An 18,098-nucleotide genomic window follows, 5' to 3' on the forward strand; every position below is an offset into this window, starting at 1 on the left:
ACCACATACGTATGCACGCACCCATGTGAACACACACAAGTTTTGGGACATTCCACCCTCGAGGTGTGACATCTAGAGAAACCCTAATTTGTTGACCGCGTGGTCGACTACATCCTAGCGGCGGTGCTCCGGTGGCATTGTGCCTTCATTTGATCTTGGTTATGTCATAGGGACATGTGGTGGCAAGGATGGATCTATATTATATCAAGGTTCCCTCCGGTTCATCCCATCAGGGAGTTTCCCCTTATACATCCTCGAACTACCTAAGTGTCGCCAGTGCATGTGCGTGAAGGCGGACAAACCCCAGTGGTCCAATATTGGATCAGATATCATCCCACCACATGTACACGCCATGTGGACACACACATGTTTTGGGGGCATTCCCACCCTCCGAGGTGCGACATGCAGAGAAACCCTATAATCCGTTGACCGCGCGGTCTACATCATTGCCTACATCCCAGCGGCAGTGCCCCCGTGGCATTATGTTTTCATTTGAGATTGGTTAGGTCATAGGGACATGTGGTGGAAAGGATGGATCCATATTATCTCAAGATTCCCTCAGGTTCACCTCATCAGGTAGTTCACCATATATGTCCTAGAACTGCCTAAGTGTCGTCAGCGCATGTGCGTGAATCCGGACAACCCCATGGGTCCAATATTGATCCAACAACATCCCACCACATTTGTGTACACACCATGTGGACACATACAACATTTAGGGGCATTCACACCCTCCGAGGTGCGGCATCCAGAGAAACCCTAATTCATTGATCGCGCGGTCTATAACATTGACTACATCCCAGCGGCGGTGCCCCCGTGGCATTATGCATTCATTTGAGCTTGGTTAGGTCATAGGAACATGTGGTGGAAAGGATGTATCCATATAATATCAATATTCCCTCTGGTTCACCCCATCAGGGAGTTCCCTCCTATACGTCCTGGAATTGTCTAAGTGCCGTCAGCGCATGTGCGTGAAGTTGTAGTTCCCAAGGGGTCCAATATTGGATCCAAAAACATCCCACCACACTTGTGTACACACCATGTGGATACACACAAGTTTTGGGGGCATTCCCACCCTCTGAGGTGCGACATCCACATAAACCCTAATGTGTTGACCACGCGGTCTACAACATTGACTACATCCCAACGGCGGTGCTCCGGTGGCATTATATCTTCATTTGATCTTGGTTATGTCATAGGGACATGTGGTGGCAAGGACGAATCTATATTATCTCAAGATTCCCTTCGGTTCATCCCATCAGGGAGTTCCCCCTATACGTCCTCGAACTACCTAATTGTCGTCAGCGCATGTGCATGAAGCCGGACAAACCCTAGGGGTAAAATGTTGGTCCAACAACATTCCACCACACTTGTGTACACACCACGTGGACACACACAAGTTTTGGGGCATTCCCACCCTCCGAGGTGCGGCATGCAGAGAAACCCTAATCCGTTGACTGCGTGGTCGACTAAATCCCAGCGACGATGGTGCTTCGGTGGCATTATGCCTTCATTTGATCTTGGTCATGTCATAGGGACATGTGGTGGCAAGGATGGATCTATATTATCTCAAGATTCCCTTCGGTTCATCCCATCAGGGAGTTCCCCCTATACGTCCTCGAACTACCTAAGTGTCGTCAGCGCATGTGCATGAAGCCGGACAAACCCTAGGGGTAAAATGTTGGTCCAACAACATTCCACCACACTTGTGTACACACCACGTGGACACACACAAGTTTTGGGGCATTCCCACCCTCCGAGGTGCGGCATGCAGAGAAACCCTAATCCGTTGACTGCGTGGTCGACTAAATCCCAGCGATGGTGCTTCGGTGGCATTATGCCTTCATTTGATCTTGGTCATGTCATAGGGACATGTGGTGGCAAGGATGGATCTATATTATCTCAAGATCCCTCCGGTTCATCCCATCAGGCCGGGAGTTCCCTCTATACGTCCTCGAACTGCCTAAGTCTCGTCAGCGCATGTGCGTGAAGCCGGACAAACCCCAGGGGTCCAATATTGGATCCAACAACATCCCACCATGTGTACACACCATGTGGACACACACAATTTTTGGGGGCATTCCCACCCTCCGAGGTGTGGCATGCAGAGAAACCCTAATCCGTTGATCACGCGGTCTACATTATTGCCTACATCCCAGCGGCAGTGCCCCCGTGGCATTATGCCTTCATTTGAGATTGCTTAGATCATAGGGACATGTGGTGGAAAGGATGGATCCATATTGTCTCAATATTCCCTCGGGTTCACGTCATCAGGGAGTCCCCCCTATACGTCCTAGAACTACCTAAGTGCCGTCAGCGCATGTGCATGAAGCCGGACAACCCTAGGGGTTCAATATTGGATCCAACAACATCCCAACACACTTGTGTACAAACCATGTTGACACACACAAGTTTTGGGGGTATTCCCACCCCTGAGGTGCGGCATCCAGAGAAACCCTAATCTGTTGATCGCGCGGTCTATAACATTGACTACATCCTAGTGGCAGTGCCACGGTGACATTATTCCTTCATTTGAGCTTGGTTAGGTCATAGGTACATGTGGAGGCAAGGATGTATCCATATTATTTCAAGATTTCCTCTGGTTCACCACACATAATATTAAAATAAGGATCACAAACATATTAAATGTAAAAAGTAGACACACAATAATGATAGACTTAATAAATCAACCCACACACGAACCAAAACACTTAAAAGAACTTAAAGAACTATACCAACACTCGATCGATACACGATGAGCTAGACACCCGGACTCGACACTGAAATTAGTCAAATTACTCGACACACACATACTAATTAGTTGTCGAAATCGTCCTCATCGTTGCGTGTGTCCTCTAAAGCGGTAGTTGAGATGTAGTTCACCCACCTTTGGCGTACTCCGCTTCATGTTCGGCTCTCCTCTGCCATGTCGACGCCTCTCCTTTGGCGTACTCAGCTTCATATTCGGCCATCCTCTCGTCGCTTTCTCGCCCTCTTCGCTCTCATATCCGCATGCCTCTCCTTCCAGAATGCGCGCGTGGGTTGCCATGTCTTCGGGATGGACCACTCACCAAGCTGGGCGATGGAAATCCACCGCTGACCTTGGCGGTAGCGCCATGCTTCCCCCTATGAGCGAAGTGGCGGCTCAAGAGTGAGACTCCCGGCTTCCGTCAGAGACCCGACCTCCGGGAAGTTCATTTGATTGCGCGGCCGGGCAAACCTCCACGCCTCACTCCTTTTTGTTGGACCGGCGAAAACATTACCTTTTTTCTCTCGCGGGACGAAGCAACACACGATGGACGGACGGACGGACGACCAAACCAAACCAACGGCCCAAACCACGGAAACGCTTCGTACTTTCTTATTATGTATAGATAATAACTAGGAGTAAAAAAAAAAGAAAAATAGGAAGGTGCTACGCCGAGGGTGGTCGTCGCCGTAGAGAAAAGAAAAGAAATGGGAGGAGTCTATGCCGAGGGCAGCCCTCGGCGTAGCTGTGACGCCGTCACGTCCTGGACTTGGTGGGGCGCATGCCCAAACCTACGCCGACGGCCTACGCGAAGGCCCTTTTGGCGGGGTGGCCTGGTCGGCCATACGCCGACGGCCCCGACTTTTGGCCATCGGCATATGATGCAATATTCCTATAGCTCGGCAGTGTCTGGTAGGTAGCTGGTAACGGTTTCACCGCATCTTCTTTATCTTGAGCTAGGTGGGTAGCTACACATACACGCTCTTTTTTGGCCTCCAACAGAAGCCAACACTTGATCGTTCTTATCGTATGTGACAAGCTGGAAAAAAGAGGCGCGTGTCTTCTAACTGAAAAAATCCCGCGCTATCTTCTTCTTTTTTATTCCCCAAAAAAATCTTCTTCTTTTTTAGGGAAGGAAAGGAAGAAGGAACCCCCGCGCTATGTGAAATTTCCTTTCCAAAATTCACATGAATGAATGAAAAAAAGAAAAGCCAGACCACGACTTGGACCAACTTGGGCCATCGAAATTAGTAGTACGTACTCCGTATTGAGTTGGGCCAAGACGAGAACCTCATTCCATCTTATCGTATCCTCCATCTTCCCCGCGCCGCCGCCTCAACGCCGGCCGCACCAGCCCCTCCGCCGCTCGCCGCCCACCCAGCTTCCTCCACGCCGGACACCCCCACCCACCCAATCCCCTCCGCCGCTCCCCGCCCACCCAGCTTCTTCGACGCCGGACACCCCCACCCACCCAATCCCCTCAGCCCACCTGTTCCACCCGATGCAGAAACCCTTGAACACCGCCTCCTCCATGGCGTCCGCGTCTACCTCTCTCGCCACGGCAAAGTCCCGATCTCGGCTTCAAGGCCTCAATTTTCTTCCTATTGCTCATGCTCTGCCCCGTGCAGAAAATTTGAAGGCTGCTGCACGGCCAAGGAGAGGTCCTCCTCAGAAGCTGCAGCTGGGCCTGGACGCCGACGACCACGCACAAGGAGACGGCGACCTGTACATGATCGTCCAGGAGGAGGAGTTCGCACTACCCGACCCCGACCACGGCGACGCCTTCAAAATAAGGTCATCACCTTTTTCCCCATCTTTCTGCCGTGCACTAACCTATTTCTTCCCCACGATGACATGTTTGTGTGCACCTCTTTACACATGAGCATATAGCTGTACGTATTTTCTCTAAATATTTGTCCGGAAAAATGTGCTGCTGATGATTCAGGGCATCTTATAGTTACTTCAGGAATTGGACAACTTGTTAATGTCTCCTGGTATTGGCTTCCTTCTTATTATTTGCTTATGCTAGAGTTCCTGATGTTGTTAGCTCTGTTCCTGACATATGCAAATTATTTAGGCTGTCGTGTTGTTTGGTTGTTCCAAGTTGAGTGGATAGGTAAAAATATGAGAACATATCTAGTGATACCACCCTTTAGATGATACCATGATACCGTATAAAAAAAGTATTTTTATACGTGCCAAAAAATTATACGAAAAAATGTAAGTGCTCATGAAGCATGTTCCTACATCATCACAAAATTTCATATCCAAAATCGGCATGGACACTGAGAAACAAAAAAGAGAAAATCAGCATGAATAGTGTCATTTTCTGATTTTGTCTTTTTTGACACTAGGTAGCACTATTCATGCTGGTTTTCTCTTTTTTTGTTTCTCAGTGTCCATGTCGATTTTGGATATGAAATTTTGTGATGTTGTAGGGACATGCTTCATGAGCACTCACATTTTTTCGTACAATTTTTTGGCACGTATAAAAATACGTTTTTTTGTACGGTATCATGGTATCATCTAAAGGGTGGTATCACTAGATATGTTCTCGTAAAAATATGTATGGCTTACTGTACTAGCTGATTAATGTAGTACTTGTTCTACTAGTACTTGGACAAAGATGCATTTTTTTTTCTTCTTCAATTCTGCATATATTTGTCCACCACCTATCTTATGCTGCTCAAAGTATCATCTTGATGATTTCATTATGACCATATAATAGCTGGTGCATGTACATGCCTGTGTAGTACTGCTCTCGCTGCGGTGATGCACTTTGCATATGCAAACAGATTGTTTTGGATGCCATGTGCGTGCTCTTTCTTGCTTTTGCATACCTTCCAGTACAAAATATTGTATCTACCATGGTGGTGTTGTGTAATGATGTGCATTGTTACTTTTATCGATCTCACTTCCGGGATATTTGATTAATGTTTTCCATCCTGGTGTGATAATTAGTATGACATAAAGAGCCAAAATTAAGTCTGTTCATATGGTTTGTTACTTTCTCAGCTTTGCCTTTGGCAAGCCTTATGATTTGTGTGTGGTAATGAAGTTCTTGTGTTGCTGACATGCAGGTATGCTTTCGTCGGACATTTCCTGTTGGAGGGATGTCATGTGCCAAGCAAAGTCAGGGATGGGGTAGACTGCTTGTGGTACTGCCCCACAAGAGAGAGCTGGCTTACCAGGTTTGTAAAAATGGGTTTTTGCACTTCTGGTTTGTGGAAATTTCTCTCCTTTTTTTCTTGATTAGCTCATTGCTTTTGTGTTCTGAATTGAAGGTTACTCTATTCTATGGAGGTATTCACATAAAGAAACACTAAGGATTTATTTTCTATCCTCACTGTGGTGGGCACAACTGGAAGGATTCTATCTCTAGCTAGAGAGAAGGACCTTTCTTTGATGAATGTGATGCATTTCATTCTTGATGAGTGTGATAAGATGCTAGATTCACTTGGTAATTTATCCTCATTTCTTCCATGTGTAGAGTTTTCTAGTCATATATTTATGTATATGATGGGCAGAAGTGTAGGTTATGCTATGCTATTTGTTGTATATGGGCAATTAGCACTAGTGACATGTATATAGTCTTTTGAGAATTAATTTCTTGCTTGCCTACTTGCCACGTGTTGTATATAAAAGTCCTAGGATGGGATTGCGGAAACTTGCATGCTGCCATGCATCAGCTTTGCCATGACGTAGATTGTTTGGTAGTTCTCTCGCTGATTAGGGATGTGCTCGAGATGATATCTTTGCCCACTAGTCATGTTTTTTCCATTTCAGGGGAGAATTGGAGCTAGAGCTGGTCAGGAGGTAGCGATGGCTGCCGGATCCAGCAAGCAGGCTGTGTGGTAGCTTTGTTTTTTGACTCGTTGGGTTTAGGTGAGTCCTCAGGTAGCCATGACCCTAGACTCCGTGACTTTATGATATGGATGACATAGTACATTCAAGTCTACACAAGTCTTGCCTTTGACATGATCCGTGACACCATGAAGCCATGTTTGTATTGCGGTTTTGCAATTCCAGTGTCTGGTTGCGCTTGTTTGGAGCTGATCTGCACTTAAGTGGCTAAGTTCCGATCTATATCAGGTGTCGTTGATTTAGTACAGCTTTGTACTAAATCAGCGCACTTAATTGTGTCGCTGATTCAGTACAAAGCTGTACTAAATCAACGGCACTTAATATGGATCGGAGGGAGTACTTTTTTTTTGGCCTAGCTGATTCCTAAGATGAGTTCTGTTACCAAGCTGATTGATGCATGTGCTGCTACTGACTTGGATATTCCTTTATCACTTCCTAGGTTTAATAAGAAAGAATAACATAACTTCCTTTTTTTCAGCAGGTAAAGAAAGAAGAAGAGCAAGAAGGCTACAAAGAAGGATCCGCCCAGATACTTTCATCTTTTGCATATAATCTTCTTGGTGCGGTAGTCGGGAAGCGCGACCCAGAGAGACATCCCGGCATATGCAGTGCCGCTTTTATGTGTAGTCCACCTTTTCGACCCTTGTAATATTCAGTAGTACAGGTTGTAAAATCTATTTGTGTAATGCTCCAGGCTTCGGAAGCTGTAGAAATTTGGTAAATGCCCACGTCTGTGATCTTTGTTCCTAGCTCGCGTTTCTGTTTGGTAAATGCGCACATCAGTGATATGTGTACCTGTGAGCAAGGTTGGATCGTGTGCTGTACGAACGTTTGTTCTACTACTATGTTGTTTGATATGTGGTCTGAATCTGAATGTTGCAAAAAGAGGAAAGGTCATGGCAAAATTTTGAGCACTATGGATAATTAAACTTGCATTGACTTGTTAGGTTAGTTTATATTTCTCATAATTCACTGTAGTTTTTCTGTTTCAGATGGACAGGTCGATCAGATAAGAAGGTACATCGGTTGCCAAGGATGAATTAGTATATGACACGACGAATTCATTTGTGCATACAGACGCTGCCTTGCTACAATACACGCACACATAGCGGGAAATAAGGGAATTACTTCATTAAGGAAAATTGAGACCCCGCAATTGATTAGATCGATATAATTAGTTTCCTATAATACAGCGCCAAAAATTTCATTTTGGGCTGCGCGGTTAATCTCCACTAATCTAGCTGAAACATCCCCCCAAAAAAATGTTGAAACGGCATACATAATTATTCCAGATCGACCCAGATGGGACATCCCTCGCGCGATCCACACACACACCACGCCGCCGCCGCCTCCCGGCCACCCCAGCCTCGCCGCTGCTCGCCCTTCTCTTGGTCCACTCCCTCGACGTTCATGCACCTGTGGAACCCTACGGTCCCGGCTTCGAGGACGACGCAGCTCCGTCCGGTCCACCCACCGGCGTTGATGGCTTGATGCAGACCAACAACACCGTCGGCTTCCCGGAGTCCGTCTACAGGCACACGTTCACCGTAGGACACATCCCGAATATAGTAAATCATCTTCTCTCCCCCTCCTGAATTTAATCAAACTCCATTCTTTACACAGCAGAGGAGCAGAAATGTCTCTCGGAGCATTACCGTCTTGATCTGCTCCGCCACCGCCGCCGCCGCCGTCGTCGTCAAGGTCACCCCCATCCTCCCATCCGGACTCGCGCCCATTTGTTTGATCCTTTCTATTTGCTGATTGATTGAGAAGATCATGAATTTAATTTGATGCCATGTTTGCGTTTTTACAGTGCAGCAGTCAGCCTTCTAGCTAGTGATGGTTGGCGAAATATATGATAGGACCCTCTTGAGGCACTCGTTAATGGTGTTACTTGGCCTCCTTTATTAGGTGTGTTTCATCGTCTCTGTTCTATGCTTGGTTAGCTTTCTGCATACGTAGCATAAAGGTGACCAGTTCTGAAACTCGTGATTGTTGAACTCCATACTCTAAACAGGGATTAGTCTGAGTGTCCACTCTCCCAATACAGTTCTTATGTTCATATGTATATATATTTGTCCATCTTATATCTTATAAGAAGCAGATTACTGAGAGAAAATATTTGCATATGCATTGTTTGTCAAATAAAACTTCACATTATTTGCATATGCCATCATCGAATAAAACTCCACAGTATTTGCATATGCATTCTGCATACGGAACATAGACGGTGAGCACTCTCACCTTCTGTTCTGCATGCACTCTGTGGTCCATTTTATTTGCTGCGTTGATTGAGAAGATCGTGAATTTAATTGGCTGCCATGTCCGCATTCTTGCTAGTGATGGTTGGCAAAATATATGATATAGGAACCTTTTGATGTACTCGTTAATGGTGGTACTCGACCGAAGAGATTAGTGTATGCTATTAGGTGTGTTTCATCACCTATGTTCTGTGCTAGGCTAGCTCTCTGCATATGGAACATAGAGGCGATCAGTTCTGAAATATGTGATTATTTGATATTTGGGACGTCACTGTAGCTGCAGTTGGGTGTGATTCCACTGAATTCCATAATCTAGACAGGGATTAGTGTTAGTATCAATCCTCTAAATTCTTATGTTCGTATATATTTGCCAATCTTATCTTATAAATAGAAGATTACCGGGAGACTACATATTCATATGCATTCTTCGTCCAATAAAACTCCAGAATAGAAACCTTATTGTGTTATTTTAATAGTATCGTTACATGAAACAAACGACAAATCAATCATGGCCTCTAGTCATTAGAAGTAGGCATATTTAAAAGTACAAAAGAATGTTTAATTATGTGCATGCTGCAGTTTTAATTGATACTAAAATACCCTTCTCATTCAGGGATTACTTGCTGACCACAAGGAGCTCCTCTGTGCCCTTGCTGGTAATTGACCGTTTTAGAAATACACTCTTCTGCATGTATATATCTAGGCATTGCAATGAGAAAGCTGCCGAGGGAGCGCAAGGATTTTTCCGAACTGTTCTCATGACAGAAAGGTGAGGCTGCTTCTAAAAATATGGTGGTTAGGTTATTTTGACTCTCCAGTGTACGTGTGGTGATGCATACTATTCTATCCTTAAATTGGCAGACAACTAACCAGTTTTATAATTGTCTGATGTTTAGTGTTGTTGTGTCCGACTTGTAGTTTCATTCATTTTATGTCATTCTATACATAGTAGGTGAATCTTGTGAGTTCTTTGTATTACCTAAAACAAAACAGAATCATGGCCCATTTTCATGTGACCCCTTTACCTAGTAGGTATATTTTGAAATATCATGCCCTTCATATTATTTTCCTCATGTAATCGTGTAGTGCAACGCAAAGAACGAAGTTTTGACATCATCCACATCGTGCTCTCCGTTGGATTTTTAATGGAGCTTCAAGTCAAGTTTTTTTTTTTGGTTGTAGATTTCGAAATTATAGTAGTCTGAACAAACTCTTAATTCCAAGTCTCATCTGCACGTTTCCTATTTTTGCAGTGGAATGGCTTCATTCACATTGTGGCACCAGATTCTCGTTAGGGAGAAGAGCAGCCTCAACTTGATGTGTTCCTGGTGCAGTTCGCTAGAAGCGACAAGGAGGTAGTGGTTTTAGAACTGAATCTGTTCGATCCCTCCCTCCCAATCTGTTTTGCTGCACTAAATGAAAAACTGAGAGCGGTTGATCTCCAGATCTCCAAAGCCTAAACGATCAACAACAATTCATGGATTGGGTTCATATATGTAGGCAAGCGAATTATTTGTGGATTCCATTCTTAACTATCAGCATTTGATTGATTCATGGTTTTGACTTTAATAATCGCTCGGTTTGGTCAAATGAAGGGAGAAAACAGAGAAGCCATGGATGGCTGTGAGGTGGTAATATATAGTAATTGAGAATTTGAGATCAATCCGTGCGTGAGTAATTTTGATCGGAGAGCTAGCTGGGATATATACGTTGTACAGGCCGTAAGTCGATCGGAGAGCGTACGTGGTATGTGCACCGTACCTGAGGTTGTTGCTGTTGGGTTTACTGTCGGTTGAACAAAATATACTCGAAAAAAGAAGAGGCGGGCGGGGCAGGTGGACCGATCGATCGCGGGCCGGGTGCGTCTAACGCGCGAGACGTTTCGTTTCGTTGGGTCCCACCGCGCCCTTAATTACCACGGATCCAGCTGTTTGTCGCTTATTAATCCTTTGATTGACTAATTAATGGTGGAGGCACGTCTCGGTCGCACGCCCGCAGGAGGTGAGCCAAACAGCGACGCGGAGCGAATCCTGGAGCGACGCGTTGTTTCCGTCGCGGATGAAGCGCACGCGCAGGAGCCGAGGGATGCGACAGCCTGCAGCGCTTCCCTGAACATCCCAGAGCCACAGGGCACACCAAGACCTTCGGCATGCACTGCCATCTCCTGAACACGCTCTGGTTTACCGGTCATCATCCTCGGGACATGAATGCACAGCTTGGCAATATCACAATCAGATAGGCCACACTGTCGCAGGAACACGACATTGGGCATGACCACCTGCTCGAGGTTAGTACCGAGAAGGTAGGAGCCATGCTTGAGCGCTCGGAAGAGGTTGTCGCAGGACCCAAAGAGGGGCAGGTAGTAGCGCAGCTTGGAGACGATGGATCTACTGCGGAATCTTTCCGGGTCAAGCGAGGCGAGCCGCGCCATCTCAGCACGCGATAGGCCGAGGCCGGTGAGGTCCGCGACGTTGCTGGCCAGGGTTTTGTCAACTCTGGCGCAGAGGAACTCGGGGTCTCTGGCGACCAGCGGGGCGACGTCGGTGCCGGAGACGCCGAGGCCGGCGAGGAAGGCGAGGACGGCGTCGGGCTTGGAGGGGGACTTGAGGTGGGAGACCTTCGCTGAGGCCTTGTCGGCCTGCGCCCGGGTTAAGCCGCAGGTTTCGACCAGGTAGTCCCCGATGGCGAAGCTAGGGTTGGCGGCGGCGGCGGAGAGGAGGCGGTGGAGAGAGGAGATGTAGGGGGAGGAAGTGGAGAGGAGATGGGCCAAGGTGGACGTACGGAGGCGGAGCATGGCTGGACGCGGCAATGGCGTGGCGGCGCCGCCGGCTTGCCGGTGGGTCCAGCGATTTCTGTTGGATATGCTTTTGTTTTTCTTTTAGATCATCTGTTGGATATGCTGATGCGTGGCGATTACTTGTACTGGGCCTTCAGCTTGGGGGTTATTGGGCTAGGCGTTAGCTCGCGTAGGGCAGGCCCACAATTAAAAACGTATGTTGTCCTGTTTTTTTCTTGTTTCATTGATTTTTAAAAACTTGTGCAAAACGGGTCTGCAGTATTCTGGAATTTCGAAAATTATATGTAGATCCATTCTAGAAAAACACGTGGAGAATTTCCCTAAATAAAATTATGTAGTGCGACCTCAAACAAGCAGAAATGAAAGAACAATGCACAACTTCTTTTGTAAACCTAATATCTCGTCCAGCTAGCAGACCCTTTGACAAATCTTCAGTTGATTCCGAATACATGATCCCTCTATTAACAAGAACCATCCCTCCTGACGCCGAACCTCATCACTCAACATGTGCAAACAACTTCGCTGAAATTGTCCCAACGTTGTAGCAGGCCTCTACTAGTGTGCGTGGCCCCTCAACATGGTCGGTGGCAGACAGGAGGCGGTAGGGAGAGGAGATGGAGGGAATAGAGACGATACGGGAAAGGACGCACGCTCGGCGGAGGAGCATGGCGACGGAGACGACGCCGACAGCAGCAGAAAGATTTCCGGCGGCGGCCGTGTTGCCCTTGTCTATCGCAAAAGGACGAAAGGTTGAGTTCCCGACGATGATGAACGGTGAGAAGATCGAGAAGCTCGGCGTCCTCGTGTCGCAGGTGGATCGACCAGTGCAGCCGCCGCTGCCCCGCTACGCCACGGACATCATGCCGCCAGGCCTCACTGAGGACAAGGCCCTACAATAGGCGTTGCAGCACCCGTCGCCGCCTCCACCTTCCGCCGTTCAACCCGTGGGCTCCTCCACCTCCACCACCGACGACACCGGCGTATATCCGATGATTGCCAACTGTCCGTGGCAGATACCAGACTTCGTCATGCTCAACGATGACGAGGAGTAGGCTAGGGTAGCAGGCGGCGTATGCGCCTTTTAGTATTTATATTTATATTTTCCTTTATTTACTATGTAAATTATGTTTATTATGCTGAAAGAATGTGAAACCAAAAAAAAATGCATATCGTGGCGCTGGGCACCCAACGTAAACAGACGTGCGGTCAATTTTGACTATTTAGGTCGAAGCGAACGGACGCGCACGACCATTTTAATTGTCCGAATCCGTTGACCGGTCGGAGATGCCCTTAGTTCACATTCTAATTCTAGGGTTGTACACGTGTGAGTTTGATCAATGTAAAAGGACCTGCCTGGCAAAGTGGTAAGTTTCACGTGGTGTTTTTTTTTTTCCAGAAAAAGTCACCATTTGCGGAGGCGGCGGACGAGAAGTCGTCGCGCCGTCGTTCCACGCGCGTGAGTTTGGTCAAAATGACCAGATGATTTCCGGCTCAAAATCCCCTTTCTTCTTCTTCGTCCTCTATCTCTCTCTAAAACAATCATCTTTCTTCACCGAGCTTCTCTCCCCCAAACCTCAGGTGCGGCAAGAACGGCGCGCGCGGCGGCGTCGCCCTCCTCTCGATCTCATTTCTCTCATCCAGATCCGCTGGTGGGGCAACAGGGGGGTAGCCTGCTCCGGCTACGAAGTTCAACAGGCCGGCGCGCCGCCCTGGCCTCCTCCGGCAGCGAGTTTCTTGGCTAGGTCGCGCCGCCCAATCGAGCTGCAGCCTCCCACCCCCACCTCTCTGGTTCGCACAGGAGAGAGCGACCGAACGGTGGGCGGCGCGCGCGGCAGATCGAGATGGGAAGGACAGAGGGCGGCAGCAGCTGCGATCCGCCTTCGCTAGCTCGATTGGAAAGCTCGATCGGCATGCCATCAGAAGTCGTCAGTGTGACGACGGGGGCGCTGAACCCGCTCATCGGCAAGCTCACCAACCTGCTCACCAAGAAGCTCACGGGGGTGGTCAGGGAGCAGGCCTCGTCTCTCAAGGATGAGCTCAGCGCCATCAAAGCTCTCCTCGACAACATGGAACAGCTCAACGACGCCTCGGCCAGAAGCTGGAGGGGCCGTGTCAGGGAGATGTCCTATGACATGGAGAACTGCATCCACGACTTCATGCATAACACTTCCGGCGCTGCCGATGCAGAGACCACCAGCTTCGTCGAGGAGATGGCTAGCCGTATCGAGGACCTAAAGGTGGTTCTCACGGCGGAGGCAGACCCGAGCCGCGAGACGTGCAATCTTGATACTGGTGATGGCATCGATTATTCTAGTCATGCTCATGTGGTTGTGGTGGATTCCTCCCCAATCCCGGCGATCTACAACAAGGAGCTCGTGGGACTCGATGGCCCGAGAGAAGAGCTTGTTGGTTGGTTGACGGATCCGCAACCAAAACTCAAGGTGGTTTCCATCGTGGGGTCCGCAGGTTCGGGCAAAACCACGCTTGCCATGCAGGTGTATACCGAGATTGAAGCCCAGTTTAATTGCACCACGTTTGTTTCTGCCTCTCGAAGACCTGATGCTGAAAGCCTTCTCGGTGGCCTACTTCTCAATCTTGGGACGTTAGAGTTTCCTCGTACTCTCGAGCTGCACGAAATCATCGACCGCCTAAGAGAAGACCTCGAAGATAAGAGGTACTATGTTTTCCTTCACTTCTCACTAATATGTTTGCGTTGTTTAGTTCCGAGAGTAATTGTGTGATTTGCAACAAGTTCATCATCTAATAGCTTTTGCATGGTTTGGTATGATTTTATAGTAGTTATACTCACGAGTCATAATGAAAAAGATATTTTACTAAATCTTGTGAGGCATTTTGGCTATGGAAAATTTGTGCTAGCTTGTAAACACTCCTGTTATGATTGAAGCTATAGGATATACGTAAGTGGAATGCTAATTCGGGCACATTTACTAGACAAGTATGTAGTAAACAGTCTACGTCGTGTGTCTCATTTTTGCTTTTTCATGCAGCGGAGACACGTTGAACAACATTTTTCTGTGATGTTGAGAATCGATCCGTATCAACTACCTTTCTCCGTGTAGTTGAGTATTTCCGGGCGGCAAAAACTTTGCTAAGTTGAGTCGCGTTCTAACTGCGTTTTTGTATACCAGTTAAGAAGCTAGGAAACAACTACTGTGGAGTCTCTCCAAAACATTTGGCGTAGTCATATGCGGCTGAAACATCCTTCATATTCACCTAAAGAAGATTATACGGTGTTAGGGTAATGTTCCCTAGGCATTTACGATCAACCTATAGACAATTTTTCTTGACACTTTTGCTATGGTGACTTTCCTTTTGGTGCTTACTGTAATTGAAGAACTTTAATAATGATGATGATATTACTAAATGACACTCTGCGTTACGATCATATAAGGCCTTATTTGTGACTTTTCTCGTAAGTTTGAAACAAATGTGTTGACTTTCTTTATTATGTTTCTTTTCCTTTGTTTTTGTTTTGAAGGTTTCATATGTACCTGATAATCGCATACTGATATAATGTTGAAATAACTCATGCAAATATTGCAATAGGTACTTAATTTTAATTGATGACCTATGGGATCAATCGAGCATGGAATATAATGAGATGTGCCTTTCCCTGAAAATAGCAATGGAAGTAGAATGATTGTAACCACACGATTGGATGATGTAGTTGTCAATGCATGTCACAATGACCATGCCTGCATTTACATAATGAAGCACCTTGAAGAGCAAGACTCAAGAAGATTATTTTTTAACGAGTATTTGGATCTAATAATGTCTGCCCACCACGAGTTTCAATATATTTCAGCTGAAATTCTCAAGAAGTGTGGTGGATTGCCTCTTGCAATTATCACCATAGCTGGCATATTAGCTAGCACTGAGGCAAGATCCTTAAATGAATGGGAGAGCATAAAGAATGTTCTTGGTGCCATGTCTGCCACAAAACCCACTTTGGAAGAGATGATGGGTATATTAAACCTTAGCTACATGCATCTTCCAGTTTATCTCCGGCCATGTCTTTTGTACCTTGCCATGTATCCAGAAGACCGTGAGATCTGGAGAGATGACTTGGTTAAGCAATGGATAGCTGAAGGCTTTATTTGCAGTATGTCTGGTGTAGATTTGTACGATGTGGCAGAAAGTTATTTCAATGATCTTATCAATAGAAGTCTGATTCAGCCCGAAATAACAGAATATGGGGAGGTACTTTCTTGCAGATTACATGGCATGGTGCTTGATTTGATCCTAAGCAAGTGTATCGAAGATAATTTTATAAGTGTAGCACATAACTATGATGACATGGAAAGATTGAATAGTTTCGAGCACAAGATTCGTCGATTATCCCTGAAATCATGTGCAGAATCAGAGACCGTTTCTACTAGCATGTCACAAGTTAGATCATGTGCGCTGTTCGGCCTGTCGAGGTACACACCTCCTCTTTCAGACTTTAAGTACCTCCAAATGCTTATGTTCAATTTTCCATTTGGATGGGAGTGGGATGCAGCAGTTGACCTCACAGCTATTGCCCATTTGTTTCTACTGAGGTATTTGAAGGTTTTAGCACTATCAGCACGCGTAGCGCTCCCTACTGAAATTAAAGGGCTTATGCATTTGGAAACTCTGGAGTTAGATTGCCATCTCACGAAAAGCTTTCCATCAGATATAACTCACTTGGTCAACTTGTTGCATTTGATACTTCCAGATGATACAATGCTACCTAAAGGGATCCAGAACATGAAATCGGTCCGCACCCCGCATTGTTCGTTATGTCGGAGGGTTCACTGGAGGATATCAAAGGCCTTAGCGAGCTGACCAATCTGAAGGAATTGGAATTAAGCACGCCTTACGGCCAATGCTTGACAGTTGAGGGTGTCGACACTTTGATTTCCTCTATTGGATTGGTTCAAGACCTCAAGCATCTGATGCTTGATTGCGTTATTGAATGCGATGGCTATGAGAGGTCATCGGACTCATTATCTGATCCTCCTCCATGTCTCGAGTACCTCGATCTGGAGACATGGAAGTTCAGTAGAGTCCCCAGATGGATTGGTGAGCTAAGTCACCTCCGTTTTCTCCATTTGTTTGTCTTGCACCTGTCGAATGATGAGCTTTGTGTTCTTGGAGAGCTTCCCTCCCTCATGTCTGCAATGTTACACGTGTCAGAAGTATGCGAAAATAAGGTTGTGGTTGGCACTCGGATTATTCCCGGTTCTTGAGGTCTTTTGGTTCCGGTCCAATGAAGATGTTAATGCGTACCTTAGCTTTGAGGCAGGAGCTATGCCCAAGCTACAGAAGCTCGAACTGGGATTCGGCTGGAAAGAGTGGAGAGGTGCTACACCGGTTGGCATGGAGTGTCTACCTTGCCTCCGGGACATCCATGTGTGGCTCCGTGACACCATCCTCGAGTCAAGCAAACATGAGAAAGAAGTACGCGCTGATGTCGAGTCTGCTTTCAAGTGCACCGTACGTCGGTATCCAAAACGTCCCTCCGTTACAGTTGATTAGTCCTCCCTGCATGCTATCGATCTGCCTCTCCTCTGTAAGTTAATAATTGCCCTGCTAACCTTGTTGTTTTAGTTTATTTGGTTTTCCTATCGCTTCAATTGTGTATTTGGTCTCTTGAGCATTGTAAACATACACTTTACGTCTGTTTAATAATTAATATCTCTCGGTAGCATAACCTTTTTACAAATGATCTCGGTAGAGTTTAGTTTGTGACGTGTTTAATTATGGAGGAACCGTATAGAGGTGTCTGCGACGAATGTCCTTGATTGGAAGCGCATGGCATCTGTATTCTGGGTTCAAGATTGGCTGATACTTTCCTAGTTATCCTTTACAATCTGGGTATATAAATGGTTTTGTCTCCGGTTTATTTACATAAATCTTCTGAGTGGACAGATTGCTTCAAACTCGATCAGAAGTATGACATCATGAGCTAGTACAACATATGTATACTGTCCGACATACATATGGGCTGTCCTTTTTGGTAGGCTAACTCTGATGCTGAGGTTCTGTTTCTATATGAATTCACGTCGTCCGTCCGCGGGTCCGGAGGTTGGAGCAAACAGTATAAAAATGGCAACAATTTCAATCGCTTTGAAAAATGAACTAGTATTACTTGTAGGTCTGTTGAACAATCTCGTAGCCGTTGTGTTTAGGTTTCAGTCCCTTTTGTGTTTCAGTTTCGTCAGTTAAATCATATCTTCAGTTCCGTCAGTCAAAACAGAGCAGGAGCCCAGGACTTACGCATAGTGAGCGTGACCGGGTCAGTGGGATCGTGACACAAAGCTCGGCCACGGCCACGGCAACGATGTTGTGTCCCTTCCCCTGAATAAAAGGAGAAGCAGAACACAAAACCTCTGTGTTCGTGAGATCAATAGAGTCTGAGAGCTGAAAAGGACGTTGCTAA

The 18,098-nt window shown here is 46.5% G+C and overlaps 1 pseudogene; it reads left to right on the forward strand.

Moving 5' to 3' along the window:
• Positions 1–13,581: 13,581 nt before the first annotated feature.
• Positions 13,582–17,194, forward strand: LOC124686246 (annotated as a pseudogene).
• The last annotated feature ends 904 nt before the right edge of the window (positions 17,195–18,098 follow it).

Source organism: Lolium rigidum, chromosome 2 (genome assembly GCF_022539505.1).
Source record: "Lolium rigidum isolate FL_2022 chromosome 2, APGP_CSIRO_Lrig_0.1, whole genome shotgun sequence".
NCBI lineage: Eukaryota > Viridiplantae > Streptophyta > Magnoliopsida > Poales > Poaceae > Lolium > Lolium rigidum.